Genomic DNA, 16,691 nt, shown 5'->3' with positions numbered 1-16,691 from the left:
TGGTGCAGGGACGATAGTGACATTTAAGGGGCATCTTGACAAATACATGAATAGGATGGGAATAGAGGGATACGGACCCAGGAAGTGTAGAAGATTGTAGTTTAGTCGGGCAGCATGGTCGGCACGGGCTTGGAGGGCCGAAGGGCCTGTTCCTGTGCTGTACATTTCTTTGTTCTTTGTTTGTTCTTTGAGTCACTGTCCGGTATTTCGTCTTCCTGGGTAGTGGTGTCCCGTGTAGGGGTGTCCTGGGCAGTGCTGTCCCGGGTAGTGCTGTCCCGGGTAGTGGTGTCCCGGGTAGGGGTGTCCCGGGCAGTGCTGTCCCGGGTAGTGGTGTCCCGGGTAGTGGTGTCCCGGGTAGGGGTGTCCTGGGTAGTGGTGTCCTGGGTAGTGCTGTCCTGGGTAGTGGTGTCCTGGCTCGGATGTGACGGGGGCCTGTGGCTGCCCCCCCCCGTCGCTGGGTGGTCGCTCCCGCACGTGACGGGGGTGTCGTCTCCCTGTTGCTCCAGGTCTCTCCGTCTCCCGTGGTGTGCGAGGGGCATCCTGCGGGCATCGCATGCTGGAGGGTGCGGGTCTCTCCGTCTCCCGTGGTGTGCGAGGGGCATCCTGCGGGCGTCGCATGCTGGAGGGTCCGGGTCTCTCCGTCTCCCGTGGGCTCCGAGGGGCATCCTGCAGGCGTCGCATGCTGGAGGGTCCGGGTCTCTCCGTCTCCCGTGGCCTCCGAGGGGCATCCTGCGGGCGTCGCATGCTGGAGGGTCCGGGTCTCTCCGTCTCCCGTGGCCTCCGAGGGGCATCCTGCGGGCGGTCTGCATCTGCGGGGATGGGTGCCTGGACGTTTGGTCCTGCGATACACAATGAAGCATGCATGGTTAGACATCAGGCAGTGATCAGGTGATATGGGGGAGGGGGATATAGGGGAGGGGGGATATGGGGACGGGCTGTCGGTGGCTCACTTGCTACTACGCCCCCGACCTCTGCATCAGCAACCTCCCGGTCGTCAGGTCCGCCAGCCAGTTCCAGGGCCCTTTCCTCGTGTTCGGTCAGTGGCCTCTCATCAGCGGGGCCTCCTCCAGTCCTCACATGCTCCCTATTGTTGTGTGCGCGCTTATCCTGTGGGGGGGGGGGGTGCGTGGCAGGGGTAAAAGGCAACACTGTTAGGCAGGTATATGAATGCACACCATCGGTTGCGCGTGCATTGCAGAGGTTAAGGTTCGGGCTGGATTCACTTGGGGATATGGGGGAGGGGGGGATATGGGGGAGGGGGGATATGGGGGAGGGGGAATATGGGGAGGGGGAGATATGGTGGAGGGGGGATATGGGGGCTATGGGGAGGGGGGATATGGTGGATATGGGGGAGGGGGGAAATGGGGGAGGGGGGATATGGGGGAGGGGGATATGGAGGAGGGGGGATATGGGGGAGGCTCACCCTGCCTGCTCTGACGAGGTCGTTCACCTTCTTGTGGCACTGGGTGCCTGTCCGTGGTGTTAGGGCCGCAGCGGTGACGGCCTCTGCCACTTCCCTCCACAGACGCCGGCTGTGGCGTAGGGCAACTCTGCGGCCGTGCCCGGGATACAGGGCGTCCCTCCTCTGCTCCACCGCGTCCAGGAGCGCCTCCACATCCCGTGACTCGAACCTCGGGGCTGAGCGGCGGCCAGCCATCCGGTCGGGTGTTCCGGTCGGGTGGGGGGGAGCAGCGCGGCCTTATGAGCCGTCACGCCGTGCGGCAGCGTATGACGCTGCACGGCGTGAACCACTGCGCAAGCACGGATCCCGTTACGTCGCTGCTAGCCCATTTCGGGCCGGAGACTTTCGACCCATTTTTCCGACGTGACGCAAGTCGGATTTGCGCCGTTTTTTGCGCCGATCGGCGGACTTTCCGCCGATAACGGAGAATTTCGCCCCCCATTTCTGACATTATGATGGAAGGGGGTTCATTGATGAATCAGCTGAAGATGGTTGGGCCTTGGACATTATCCTGAGGAACTCCTGCAGTGATGTCCTGGAGCTGAGACGATTGACCTCTGACCACCACAGCCAGTTTCTTTTGTGCCAAGTATGACTCCAATCAGTGGAGAGTTTTCCCCCTGATTCCCATTGACTCCATACTCGATCAACTGTTGCTTTGATGTCAAGGGCAGTTACTCTCCCCTCATGTCTAGCATTCAGCTCTTTTGTCCATGTTTGAACCAAGGCTGTAATGACATCAGGAGCTGAGTGACCCTGGCAGAACCCAAACTGAGCAGCCATGCGCAGGTTATTGCTGAGTAAGTGCCATTTGATAGCACTGTTGATAACTCCTTCCATCACTTTGCTAATGATGAAGAGTAGATTGATGGGGCGGTAATTGGGTGGGTTGAATTTGTCCTGTTTCTTGTGTACAGGACACATCTGGGCAATTTTCCACAGAAATAGAAACAGAAGTCTGCTGTTTGGCCCCTCGAGCCTGTTCCGCTATTTAATAAGATCATGGCTGGTCTGTTTGTGTTTCAAATTCCACGTTCCCATCTACCCCAATAACCCTTGATTCCCTTTGATAATCTATCTCCTCCACCTTCAAAATATTCAGTGACCTCACCTCCATTGCCTTCTGTGGTTGAGTCCCAAAGTCACACAACACACAAGAGAAAAAAAATTCTCCTCAAGAGGTTTTGCGCCTGCGTTCAGCGCGAGCGTAAATGGCGACATGTGTGCAAAATCTCACGAGAGTCAGGAAACCAGGGGCGCGATTCTCCGACCCCCCACCGGGTCGGAGAATGGCCGGGGGTTGGCGTGAATCCCACCCGAATTCTCCGCCACCAGAGATTCGGCGGGGCGGGAATCGTGCCGGTCGGTGGGCCCACCCCCGCTAATTCTCCGGCCCGCGATGGGCCGAAGTCCCGCCGCTGTCAACCCTCGCCCGCCGGCGTAGATTAAACCTCCTTTTGAATGGCAGGACAAGGCAGCGCGAGCAGGCTCCGGGGTCCTGGGGGGGGGGCGCGGGGCGATCTGGCCCCAGGTTCCCCACGGTGGCCTGGCCCACGATCGGGGCCCACCAATCCGCGGGCGAGCCTGAGCTGTGGGGGCACTCTTTTTCTTCCGCCTTCGCCATGGTCTTCACTATGGCGGAGGCGGAAGAGACCCCCTCCCCTGCGCATGTGTGGGGATGCCGTGAGCGGCCGCTGACGATCCCACCCATGCGTCGCCCGGCGAAGACCTTTCGGCGCTGGCTGGCGTGGCGCCAAAGGCCTTTCCCGCCAGCCGGCGGAGCGGAAACCACTCCGGCACGGGCCTAGCCCCTCAAGGTGAGGGCTTGGCCCCTAAAGGTGTGGAGAATTCCGCACCTTTGGGGCGGCCCGACGCCGGAGTGGTTCCCGCCACTCCAGTACGCCGGAACCCCCTGCCCCGCCAGGTAGGGGAGAATCGCGCCCCAGGTTCCCAATTTTCCCATTACTCACCAGTGATGCATGGGTGGGATCCTCCTTTAAATATATTTTGATAAATTTGTATATTATTAAGGGGCCTCCCAGCCACATGATCCACCCTCAAGGAATATTCACCACTTGTGAAGTCATGTCAGTGAGGTTTACAACAGCTTTATAAGAACAGGATTCAGTCGAGGGGATCCCACCAGGGGTGCCAGGGTAATTATAGCCCCTGCCGGAAAGGGACATGCCCAGGCACTGCCTTGGCACTGCCCCCTGGCACTGGTTGGCATTGCCAACCTAACAGTGTCAACCTGTGCCAGGGCGGGGCCTTTGGGGAGTCCTATTAGAGGGTCCGGTTTTGTGTGGTGGGGGTAGAGGGAAAAGACTGATGACTTGAAGGAGGTGGATCTGCCAGTGAATGGGGTGGGGGGGAGAATCCGTCAGTGAAGTGGGTGAACTTGTCAGTGAAGGCGGGAAGGAAACTTGCCACTGAGGGGGAGAGTTCCCACGATACTTGTGTGGTTATGCAAGGGGCGGGAGAGCCCCTAATACCTGGGGTGGGGGGAAGCCCTGATTGTAGGGGTTTGTGCTGTTGTGGGGGAGGGGGCATCCCCCCGATGCTTATTGGTGGTTGCCACAATATATGTGGGAGGGGGTTCTCCATGTACATGGGCGTGGTGTGGGAGGTGGGTAAAGATGGCACCCTGATCTCTGTGGAGCCAGCCTTGATGGTTCTATCAGGCCTCGCCCCGTGTTGAAGAAATTATAAGTCAGCACTTCGAGTTTTCGTCAAAGGTCCTTTATTTAACACAAAGTTCGTGGGGGGATTAGATAGGCCACAGTCATTCCAAATGTCCCTGCTTTACAAAGGTAAGGCAATCAATTTATATGATGCAGTAAGCAATATCTAGGACAAAAGGCATTCTTTAGATTACCAAAAAGACAGAAAAGCGAGCAGGCCGGAGTTAGAGTGTAATAACAGGCCTTGAGTCCCTCGCTTAAGAAAAATAATAATTGTCTGCTGTCAGCAAAACAATGTGCAGCTGCACGCTTGTTTACATTGTATGACCTTCTGACTGTTTCATACAGAACCTCTTGACGAAAAATAAGGCTAAATATCCATCATGCTTTGCCAAGTGCCTATTTCCATGAAATATAGTCAAGCAGCTGGTTAAAATGAATACAGAGTATTAAGGCAACTAATCCGCCAACTAAAGTCCCTTCTACAATTCCCTCCTTGTTGATCTTATGATCAACACATTGTTAGTACATCACAGTGTCCTCAACAGCAAAGGGTGGGCTATAATGTGAGGGGAATGGATGTATGATAGGCACCTGATTGTTTAGTGGCTGGGACCATGGAGGCAATGCTGACATATTCGCCCCCATGCCCTGACAACATTCCGAGCAACATTTAAACAGTGACCATACGACAATCAGGATTACAACAATGATTATAATCCAAATCACAATCCTCTGTCCTAATGTTCCCAACCACCCAAAGCCAAAGTCCCATCCCCCATCCGCATGCAATCGTGCTACCTCTCTATGATTGTGATCCACCAGGTTATCAATTGTCTCTGAGTTATCAGGGATGTCTGTGCAGCAGTCACTGCCAATCAGGGCACAAGTACCTCCCTTTTCAGCTCGGGCAACCGCTCTCATAGCAACCATCTCAGTTTCTATCTGGTTAACAGCTTCCGCAGTGTCATTAGCTACCTGCTCAAGGATGTCTCGTAATTTGCGTAGGTCGTATGCATTAGTGGCTATTCCTTAAAGGTGGTATCATGATTCCCAGCATTTGTGCCCATGTCATAACACTTCGTGTCGTCCTGTGATGGGGATGGTCACAGTACGTTGCTGGACGTGATGTACATAAGGGACTACATATCCCAAATAGCAGGAGCCCTCCCAATTTTCTGGTAACCACGGGTATGCCTTACGTCCACAGATAAAATATGTGCCGTTATGTGCGGTCAGGTTTCCTTTACTATTAGTCATCATTAGTCTAATCGGATCCCCTCCCCAGGGGCCTCTTTGCCTCTACTAGTTCGATTTTCAACCGCTGACCAGTCAAAGATGAATAGCCCTTTAACTGTAAGGCGGAGAATAGGGGTTGCCAATTCAAGGTCTGGTCGCACTGACTCTTGCCGACTGGGTAGGTCCCATATGTTTTATGTTTCCTAAGGCATATGCTATCCTTAGGGACTCCAGTATAATTGGGAAGGATCAAACAGGGCGGCTGGCGTGTTACATTAAATCTAGGCCACCACCATCCTTTAAACCTATTCATATCGTATGCAGCTGATCTCCAATCTAACATATCCTGTGTATCTTCCCCATGCCCTGTGTATTATTCCGTCGCAGGGCCCACTCTGCTATCTCGATACTGGTGAATGGGATGGGTCGCACGGGGATGCCCTTCCCTGAGCATCTGGGAATTTGTGTACAAACCCAACAACTGGATTTATTTACCCTCTCTGCGTATGAGTGGGACATGTATATCAAGGTGTTAGTGAGCCTTTACATCATGTTGGATTAATATGATAATATATAAAAACATCAACGCTGTCATTCTCTTCAGGGCAGCGTTTTGCTGGTACTCTCAAAGTTCTGTATGATGTAGTTTACACCGAGTTGCGTGGATTCAATCTGGCTTTTCTTTTACTTTAACGGCTGTTCGGGTTGTGAGCAGCACCTGGTAGGGTCCATTCCACCTAGGAGAAAAAGAATCTTTGTTTAGTGCTTTCATATATACTTGATCTCCAGGTTTAAAGAGAGATTTCCCTCTTTTGGATGAATCTGAGCCTGTCGCACCTTTTCGTGTATTTTTCCAGCGGTCTCGCACATAGCTTGGGCATATTTGAGTGATGTCTCATCTGCCCATATTAAGGCTTCTGCCGATGGGGTCATTGGGGATTTTGTTCCAGTTGTCATGGGGCGTCCCATTAATATCTCACACGGGGTTGGGCCTATATTGCGATTTTTCTGATTTCTCAGGGCATACATTACTATGGGTATGGCATCTGGCCATAGCAGCCCATTTTGTTGGCACACTTTTGTAACTGCAGTTTTAATTATTCCATTCACCTGTTCCACCATTCCTGAGCATTGTGGCTGATATGGGATATGCAATTTCCAATCAAATCCCATGGCTTCTGTTAGGGCTTTGGTCAATTTGCCAGTGAAATGAGTTCCCCTGTCACTGTTAATACCCATCAGTATTCCAAACCTAGGTATTATTTCCTTCAACAGAATATTTACCACTGTTCTTGCATCATCTCTTTTGGTTGGAAAAGCCTCTACCCACCGTGAAAACATGTCCACTATCACCAGCATGTATTTGAATCCCTTAGCCATCGGCGTGTGTACAAAATCTATCTGCAAATTTTCAAAAGGCATTTCGGGCTGTGGGAGATGATCAAAGACAGCGGGTGTTTTGCCCCGATTATTTCTCTGAGAAATCATACATGTGCGGGCTACTTTTTCAATTGTTACCGTAATACCTGGAGCATACCACTGTTGACATATGGCATGTGTCATCCCTCCTTTGCCCACATGAGCCTGCCCATGGGCAAGAGGACATAGTGGCAAAAACAGACTCCTGGTGCATACTGCGCGGGTATCGGGGTGGACCCAGATCTGATGGCTGTCTTGGTAGCAACCGGCTTTTAGCCAAGAGCGATGCTCCTGTAGGGAGTCTTGCTCCTGTGCCTGCTTTAACTCTGGTTCTGTTATGGTGGAACAAAGTTCTACTGCAGCAGCTTGCAGTTGTGGCTGCTGTTTGAGAGCTACTTCTTTTGCTATTTTATCAGCAAATCTATTACCACTGGAGACTTCAACGTCTGCAGTAATATGCGCTTTGCACTTTAAAATGGCTATCTTGCTGGGCAGCTGAACAGCATCTAGTAAATTTAAAACCAATTTAGCATGTTTAATAGGTTGGCCGGAGGAAGTTATGAACCCCCTGTTTTTCCATAATTGGCCAAAATCGTGTACTACCCCAAAAGCGTATCGAGAATCAGTATAAATGTTGACTGTCTTACTTTTAGCTAGAATACATGCCCTAGTAAGCGCGAATAACTCAGCCACTTGGGCAGACGTTCTCAAAGGCAGAGTAAAAGCTTCCACTATCTCGAATGGAGTTACTATTGCATAGCCGGCCAGGAGGGTCGTATCATTTGGTCGGTTCGCTGACCCATCAGTGAAAAAGATGATGTCTGGATTTTCGAGTGGATGACTCAATAAATCAGGGCAAGGGGTTGTGGTGGCTTCAACCAATTGTACACAGTCATGATGAAACAAATGTTCTTCTTCCGAAGGCGCGGGTAAGAGTGTAGCAGGGTTGATAGCTGGTGCTCGCTTGTAGTTAAAGTTAGTCTTAGAGAGAAGGATTACCTCGTACCCAGTGCGTAGAGCCGCAGTAAAATGCTGCGTTGCGGATGAATTAAGCAGCAGTGAAACAAGAGTGAGGAACCAATACTGTACACGGGTGGTCGGGTACAAGGGGTACTGATTTTTCTACTATGGCGGCCGTGGCTGCTACTGCTCTTAAGCAACTTGGCATACCCTTTACCACTGCACATAGGGCAACCGAGTAATAGGCAAGGGGTGTTTTTCCTCCTCAATGCTCTTGCACCAGGACCCCTTTTGCAAATCCCCCTGCTTCATTCACATAAAGAGTAAAGGGCTTGGTGAAATTAGGAAGTCCCAAGGCAGGGGCGCTAATCATGACTTGTTTCAAATTACGAAATGCTTGCTCCCTCTCTGGGGTCCAGGTAACAACTGAAGGGGCGTCCTGTAGGCTAGTCTTGCGCAGTACTGTGTCCATCTCTCTATAGTCTGGGATCCACTGCCTGCAATAGCCCACCATGCCGAGGAAGGTGAGGGTTTCCTTTTTCGTATGTGGAGTTGGAACCCTTGCTACAGCCTGTATTCTTTCAGACCCAAGCCTCCGCTGTCCTTGCTGAAGCTGAAATCCCAAATACTGAACTGTCTCTTGACAGAATTGCAGCTTGTCCATTGAGACCCTATGCCCTCTTTCTGCCCGATGTGATAATAACAAAAGGGTATTCTGTTGACAAACTAGCCTTCCCTCTGAGGCTTTCAATGAATCATCATCATATTGAGGGAATGTTGAGCCTGCAGACAACCGGCACTCGTCCAAGTCTTTTTTAATACTGTTGATTCCGATATGTAAAGGCAAATAGATATTGACTTTCTGGGTGCAATGAACATAGAACATTACAGCGCAGTACAGGCCCTTCGGCCCTCGATGTTGCGCCGACCTTTGAAACTACTCTAAAGCCCATCTACACTATTCCCTTATCATCCTTATGTTTATCCAATGACCATTTAAATGCCCTTAATGTTGGCGAGTCCACGACTGTTACAGGCAGGGTATTCCACACCCTTACTACTCTCCGAGTAAAGAACCTACCTCTGACATCTGTCCTATATTTATCACCCCTCAATTTAAAGCTATGACCCCTCGTGCTCTACATCACCATCCGAGGAAAAAGGCTCTCACTGTCCACCCTATCTAATCCTCTGATCATCTTGTATGCCTCAATTAAGTCGCCTCTTAACCTTCTTCTTTCTAAAGAAAATAACCTCAAGTCCCTCAGCCTTCCCTCATAAGATCTTCCCTCCAGACCAGGCAACATCCTGGTAAATTTCCTCTGCACCCTTTCCAATGCTTCCACATCCTTCCTATAATGCGGCGACCAGAACTGCACGCAATACTCCAAATGCAGCCGCACCAGAGTTTTGTACAGCTGCAACATGACCTCATGGCTCCGAAACTCAATCCCTCTACCAATAAAAGCTAACACACCGTACGCCTTCTTAACAACCCTCTCAACCTCGGTGGCAACTTTCAGGGATCTATGCACATGGACACCAAGATCTCTCTGCTCATCCACACTACCAAGAATCTTAACATTAGCCCAGTACTCTGTCTTCCTGTTGTTCCTTCCAAAATGAATTACCTCACATTTTTCTGCATTGAACTCCATTTACCACCTCTCAGCACAGCTCTGCAAGCTTATCTATGTCCCTCTGTAACGTGTTACATCCTTCCGCACTGTCCACAACTCCACTGACTTTAGTGTCATCGGCAAATTTACTCACCCATCCTTCTACGCCATCCTCCAGGTCATTTATAAAAATGACAAACAGCAGTGGCCCCAAAGCAGATCCTTGTGGTACACCACTAGTAACTGGACTCCAGGCTGAACATTTCCCATCAACTACCACCCTTTGCCTTCTTCCAGCTAGCCAATTTCTGATCCAAACTGCTAAATCACCCTGAATCCCATGCCTCTGTATTTTCTGCAATAGCCTACTGTGGGGAACCTTATCAAACGTTTTACTGAAATCCATATACACCACATCAACTGCTTTACCCTCGTCCACCTGTTTGGTCACCTTCTCAAAGAACTCAATAAGGTTTGTGAGGCACGACCTACCCTTCACAAAACCGTGTTGACTATCTCTAATTAAATTATTCCTTTCCGGATGCCAGGATCATCCAGCAGCAGCCGCCGACCGAGGAAGCGAGGGAAACGCGGCGGTCTGCAGGTTAGACTGAAGCAACGCGGTTTCAAGACCCCTCTCCCCAACATACTCCTGGCAAACGTCCAAGCGATCGAAAACAAGCTGGATGAACTTAACGCCAGACTTACCTCTCAGAGGGAAGTAAGAGACTGCTGTGTGCTCTGTTTCACAGAGACATGGCTCACCCCTGCCTCACCGGACTGGGCCATACAACCTGAAGGCTTCTCAATTCACGGGGCGGACCGCACGGCATCATCAGGCAAAGCGAAGGGTGGAAGGGTTTGCCTCCTCACCAACTCCTCCTGGTGCTTGGATGTGGCGACTCTGGCGACCTACTGCTCCCAGACCTGGAATACCTGACCGTGAAGTGCCGCCCATATTATCTTCCACGTGAGTTCACTTCAGCCATTATCACAGCGGTCCACATCCCACCCCAGGCAGTAGTGAGGAAGGCGCTGGACGAACTATACACAGTAATAAACAACTACGAAACAGAACTCCCGGAGGCCTTGTTCATCGTGGCCGGAGACTTCAACAAGGCCAACCTCAAGAGTGTACTGCCAAAATTTCACCAGCACATCTCCTGTCCCACCAGGGCCGACCACACTCTTGACCACTGCTATTCAAAAATCAAGGGTGCGTACATTCCATCCCCCGACCGCACTTTGGGAAATCAGACCATAAGACGGTGCTCCTTCGCCCAGCATACAAGCAGAAACTCAAGCGGGAGAATCCAGATAAGAAGGTTGTGCAGTGCTGGTCCGAGGAGACAGCAGAGCTCTTACGTGACTGCTTAGAGACAGTGGACTGGTCCATATTTAAGAACTCAGCGACCAACTTAAATGAGTATGCCACCACCGTCACAGACTTCATCAGCAAATGTGTGGACGACTGCGTGCCAAAGTAAGCAGTATGTGCGTTCCCCAACCGGAAACCATGGCTCAATCGCGAGATTGACTCCCTACTGAAGGACAGATCTGAGGCGTTCAAGGCAGACGACCCTGACCTATACAAGAAATCCAGGTACGATCTCCGCAAAGCCATCCGGAATGCCAAGAGAGAATATCAAACCAAGCTAGAGTCACAGACAGACTCTCGGCGGTTGTGGCAAGGACTAAACAACATAACAGGCTACAAAGCGAAGCCGAACAGTATCTCTGGCATTGCGCTTGTAAATTGTATGCGGGCTCATCCTCACGAGCATACCAAGCTGTGCAGTGGGTCACGATATTCTCTCGTCTGGACTCTATCAGGTGTTTTAATAGTTGTTCCCAAGGGTCTTTTTTTTTTAAAATAATTTTTATTAAAGGTTTTCATAAAATATCAATAACAAAATGCGAAAGAAAAAAGAACCCAACAGGGTTAAGTACAAAACAAAATTTAAAAAAGCAACTCCCCAAACCCCTCCCCCCTGTACATAAATAATAAATTAACATTAACACCCCGACTTAACACAACAGGCGTATACACCCCCCTGGACCCTCCAGTGTAAATAACATAAACAAAAATAAAGTAAACCCCCCCCCGAGCTGCTGCTGCCATTGACCAATGTCTATCATTCTGCCAGAAAGTCTAAGAACTGTTGCCACCGCCTAAAGAACCCTTGTACCGACCCTCTCAAGGCGAATTTCACCCTCTCCAATTTAATGAACCCTGCCATATCGCTGATCCAGGATTCCACGCTTGGGGGCCTCGCATCTTTCCACTGATGGAGAATCCTTCGCCGGGCTACCAGGGACGCAAAGGCCAGAGTTCCGGCCTCTTTCGCCTCCTGCACTCCCGGCTCCTCTGCCACCCCAAATATTGCAAGCCCCCAGCCCGGTTTGACCTTGGATCCTACCACCCTCGACACCGTCCTCACTACGCCCTTCATAAATTCCTCCAGCGCTGGGCATGCCCAGAACCTATGGGTGTGATTTGCTGGGCTCCCTGAGCACCTAACACACCTGTCCTCAGCCCCAAAGAACCGGCTCATCCTTGTCCCGGTCATGTGTGCCCTGTGCAGCACCTTAAACTGTATGAGGCTGAGCCTCGCACGAAGAGGAAGTGTTCACCCTCCCTAGGGCATCTGCCCACGTCCCCTCTTTGATCTCCTCTCCCACCTCCTCCCACTTACCTTTCAACTCCACCACTGAGGCCTCCTCCTCCTCCTGCATCACCTGGTAAGTTTCCGAGATCTTCCCCCACTCCCACCCACCCCCCCGAAGAGCACCCTGTCCTGTACTGTGTGTGGCTGTAGCTGCAGAAATTTCACCACCTGCCGTCTGGCAAACGCCCTTACCTGTAAGTACCTGAAGGTGTTCCCGGGGGGGGGGTGAGCCCGTACTTCTCCTCCAGCTCACCCAAGCTCGCGAACTTCCCGTCCACAAACAGGTCCCGCAACGTTCGTATCCCTGCCCTGTGCCACCCCGAACACCCTCCACCTGTTCTTCCTGGGGTGAACCGGTGGTTCCCCCGTAATGGGGTCCACGCCGAGGCCCCAACTTCCCTCTATGCCGCCTCCGCTGCCCCCAAATTTTGAGGGCCGCCGCCACCACCTGCCTCGTGATATACCTCCTTGGAGGGGGCGACAGCGGCGCCGTTGCCAGCTCCTCCAGACTCGTACCCGCACAGGACGCCGTCTTCAGCCTCTTCCATGCAGCCCCCTCCCCCTTCATCACCCACTTGCACACCATCGTTGCATTGGCGGCCCAGTAGTACCCACAGAAGTTGGGCAGCGCCAGCGCCAGCCCCCCCTATCTCTACTCCGCTCCAGGAACACCCGTCTGACCCTCGGAGTCCCTCGCGCCCACACAAACCCCATTATACTCCTGTTAACCCGCCTGAAAAAAGCCTTCGGGATAAACACGGGGAGGCCCTGGAACAGGAACAAAAACCTTGGGAGCACCGTCATTTTGATTGACTGCACCCTACCCGCCAAGGACAGCGGCAACGCGTCCCACCTTTTGAACTCCTCCTCCATTTGCTCCACCAGCCTTGTAAAGTTAAGCCTATGCAGGGTCCCCCAGCTCCTAGCCACCTGGACCCCCAAATATCTGAAGCTCCTCTCCGCCCTTTTTAGTGGAAGCTCGCCAATCCCCCTGGTCCCCTAGCTGAACTACAAACAGCTCGCTCTTCCCCATATTGAGTTTGTACCCCGAAAAGTCCCCGAATTCCCTAAGGATCCTCATTACCTCTGGCATTCCTCCCACCGGGTCCGCCACATACAGCAGCAGGTCGTCCGCATAAAGCGACACCCTATGCTCCTCCCCACCCTGCACCAACCCCCTCCAGTTCCTCGACTCTCTCAGTGCCATAGCCAGGGGTTCAATCGCCAGTGCGAAGAGCAGGGGGGACAGGGGACACCCCGGTCTCGTCCCTCGGTGCAACCGAAAGTACTCAGACCTCCTCCTATTTGTGGCCACACTCGCCATCGGGACCTCATACAACAGCTTAACCCACCCGACAAACCCCTCCCCAAACCCGAACCTCTTCAGCACCTCCCACAGGTACCCCCACTCTACCCTATCGAAGGCTTTCTCAGCGTCCATCGCCACCACTATCTCCACATCCCCCTCCCTCGCCGGCATCATGATAACGTTCAAAAGCCTCCGCACATTCGCGTTCAACTGTCTCCCCTTCACAAACCCCGTCTGGTCTTCATGGATGTTCCCAAGGGTCATTAACCTTTTGTAAGACTTCCTGCAGTTTAAAAAAAAATTTTTAACAGTGGTACTTTAAGGGTTAATGTTCAGCTGCCAGCATAGAACACAGACACAGAGCGATCTGGCTCTTGGTCAGAAGCTATTAAATTCAACAACTGATGAGCTTGTATCTGAGGCAGTTCCATGAACATGCCATTGTTAGTGCAATGTATTATTGCACCCAATTTGCAGAGTGTCTGTCTGCCAAGCAGAGGGAGGGGCATAGTTTTTGAAATAATCATAGTATTGACCAGGGGGATATCATCAATTTCCAGGTTAGTTGGGCGTGATACAGGCTCCATCATGGGAATACCAGCTACTCCCACAGTGACAATAGAGGATTCAATGGGGGTTAGTTCCACGGAGGCGGGCACAGACGACATAGTAGCGCCGTTATCAACCAGAAGGTCTACATAGTGCTCTCCTATTCTAACCGTTGTCATTGGTTCGTCTCTTACTGAGTTAGATAGTCAGACCATGGCCGCCTGTACCACCTTTTCTCCGTGGCACCCCTATTGGTTTTGATTAGGGTTCGGGTCAGAGTATGTAAAGGGGAGGCGGGGGAGGGGGCATGTCTCCAAGTGGGGTGCATCCTTCCTGGGGGTTAAAGTTACATTCACGAGCCCAATGTCCTTGCCCCACATCTTCTACATTGATCCTGGGATCTATCCCTCCTTTGCCACTGTCCTCTGCCTCTACCCCTACCTCTCTGCCCTCTGCTGACCAGCTGACCCCGACCCTGCCCACTCTTTCCTTGGTAGAATTGCCCTGTGATTCTAGGCCTTTGATCTTTGGGGGCTATGAACAGTCCTTCTCGGTCCATGTTTACCAAGGAGGTAACCACTGCCGTCCATGGCTGTGTTTGCCAGGTGAGATTAATCAATTTGTAACTTTGCGCATGCTCTGGTAGCGTGCAATTCAACAATGTCTGCACTGCTAAAGGTCCATTGTCTTCCAATGTAACACCGGCATGTTCCTCCCAATAGTTCTTAAATCTGGCCACAAATTCGGGCAGCCTCTCCGTGTCACCTCGCCTATGTCACCATGCTTCTTGGCCCCTTGCATGATAGCCTCTTTACCCATATTTGCTAACCAGTGTTCAAAGGATTCATTTCCTTCATTTAAATGATCATCATTGTGAGCTCAGTCCCCGTTTATGCCGGGTGGGACTGCAATCCCATCCTTTAAAGCTGGCCAAGATGCACCATAAGAGTATTTTAGAAGCAGCAAAACATCCCCTGGGAGGGGGCTATAAATACCACACATTTAAGTCAATTTCCAATGATTGATTTTATAGGCATTAGCTATTCTTAGAGATGTATATTTTACTTTGTCAATTCAGAAAAGGTCAACTGTCTGCTGAAATGGTTAATGTTTCCTGCAGAACCTAGGGGGGGCGGAGAACTTGGAATGATGCCATTTACGTCTTTTCACGTAATCTAAAAACTTATTCATATTCAATTACTTTTATTCGTAAAGGCACTTTCTTTCTTTTAAACTGATTTTAATTTCCAATGTTTCAGTGCATTAAAGACATCTCAACACAAATCACTTAAGCTATATTATCGGACTCACAATGACAGACAATTAAAAAAAAAACCACTTAGCACTTCATGCTTTGACCAAAATTTAATGGTTAAACAAAATACACAGATTCTCACAACTCACAAATATCACAGTTAACCGTTAGCCTTATCTCACAGCTACAGAAAATCTGAATTCCCTTTTCGACAGGAACCCAGGAACGCTTTTACCTTAATCTTCTATTTACTTTTACTCCCCTGTTTTTTTTTTTCTGAGAGGGGGTCAGCTTCATTCGATTCCTATGCAGGACATATAGGTTTTCCTACCTCATTCCGTTGCTTTACGATTGTTTCTTTTCATTTTCTTACTCATTTTGACTCCCTTATCTGTCTTCTTTAAGGAGTTCACCTTCTTTCTCGCTCCGGATATCTTTACCGAGGCTTCGGGACGACCTGTGAGGGGGCGTTGAATTTATTGCTCGTCATTCCTTCTGAAAAATACGTTAGAGCATATACATATAACAACAAGGACCGTGGGAAATTATTAACAAATACTACAAGGCGCGCACACCGGTGTTAGTCCTTTTCCTATCTCAAAGCCTGCTGATTGTTCAGTTTGCTTTTTTTTCAGTCTATAAGGCACCTTTGTTCTTCTCATGCAGCTATCAGTAATTTATTAATTAAGATAACTCTCCTAGCATGAGTCACTGGCCAGTAATTATGGCTGCCGAGCCGCAGACTCCCCTTTCAGCTGGAGTCGCGCTCTGGCTCTCTCCCTTTCAGCTGAGAGAGTCCTGTTTAGAGATTTGTATCGGGGTTCACTTCCCGTTAAATTAGGGAAACTGAACGACTACGCCAATTTGTTGAAGAAATTATAAGTCAGCACTTCGAGTACTTCGAGTTTTTGCCAAAGGTCCTTTATTTAACACGAAGTTCGTGGGGGGATTAGAGAGACCACAGTCATTCCAAATGTCCCCGCTTTACAAAGTTAAGGCAAGCAATTTATATGATACAGTAAGCAATATCTAGGACAAAAGGCATTCTTTAGATTAGCAAAAAGCGAGCAGGCCGGAGTTAGAGTTTAATAACAAGCCTTGAGTTCCTCGCCTAAGAAAAATAATAATTGTCTGCTGTCAGCAAAACAATGTGCAGCTGTATGCTTGTTTACATTGTATGACCTTCTGACTGTTTCATACAGAACTTCTTGACTAAAAATAAGGCTAAATATCCATCATGCTTTGCCAAGTGCCTATTTCCATGAAATATAGTCAAGCAGCTGGTTAAAATGAATACAGGGTATTAAGGCACCTAATCCGCCAATTAATGTCCCTTCTACACCCCGCCAGACTGATGGCGTAATCCAGCTCCCAGATTTTCTTTCATCAGGAGTGGCTGAAGGTCTGGTCTGAAAATTCAGCTGTGCATCTGGAGAGATGCACGCCGGTTTTCTGTCAGAGACTGACACTCCGACACATCATGGGAAAATTTCGCCTCTCATTTCTAAACAAAGCAACCCCTAATTTTA

General features: G+C 50.4%; 1 protein-coding gene across 21 annotated transcripts in view; it reads left to right on the top strand.

Annotated features, from left to right (window-relative positions):
- Nucleotides 1-16,691, top strand: part of dtna (dystrobrevin, alpha) — a 513,111-nt gene that overhangs the window by 362,615 nt on the left and 133,805 nt on the right. The window lies entirely within an intron of this gene.

Source organism: Scyliorhinus torazame, chromosome 11, assembly GCF_047496885.1.
Source record: "Scyliorhinus torazame isolate Kashiwa2021f chromosome 11, sScyTor2.1, whole genome shotgun sequence".
Lineage (NCBI taxonomy): Eukaryota > Metazoa > Chordata > Chondrichthyes > Carcharhiniformes > Scyliorhinidae > Scyliorhinus > Scyliorhinus torazame.
The sequence above is the reverse complement of the archived record's forward strand: the minus strand, read 5'-3'. Positions and strand labels throughout refer to the sequence as shown.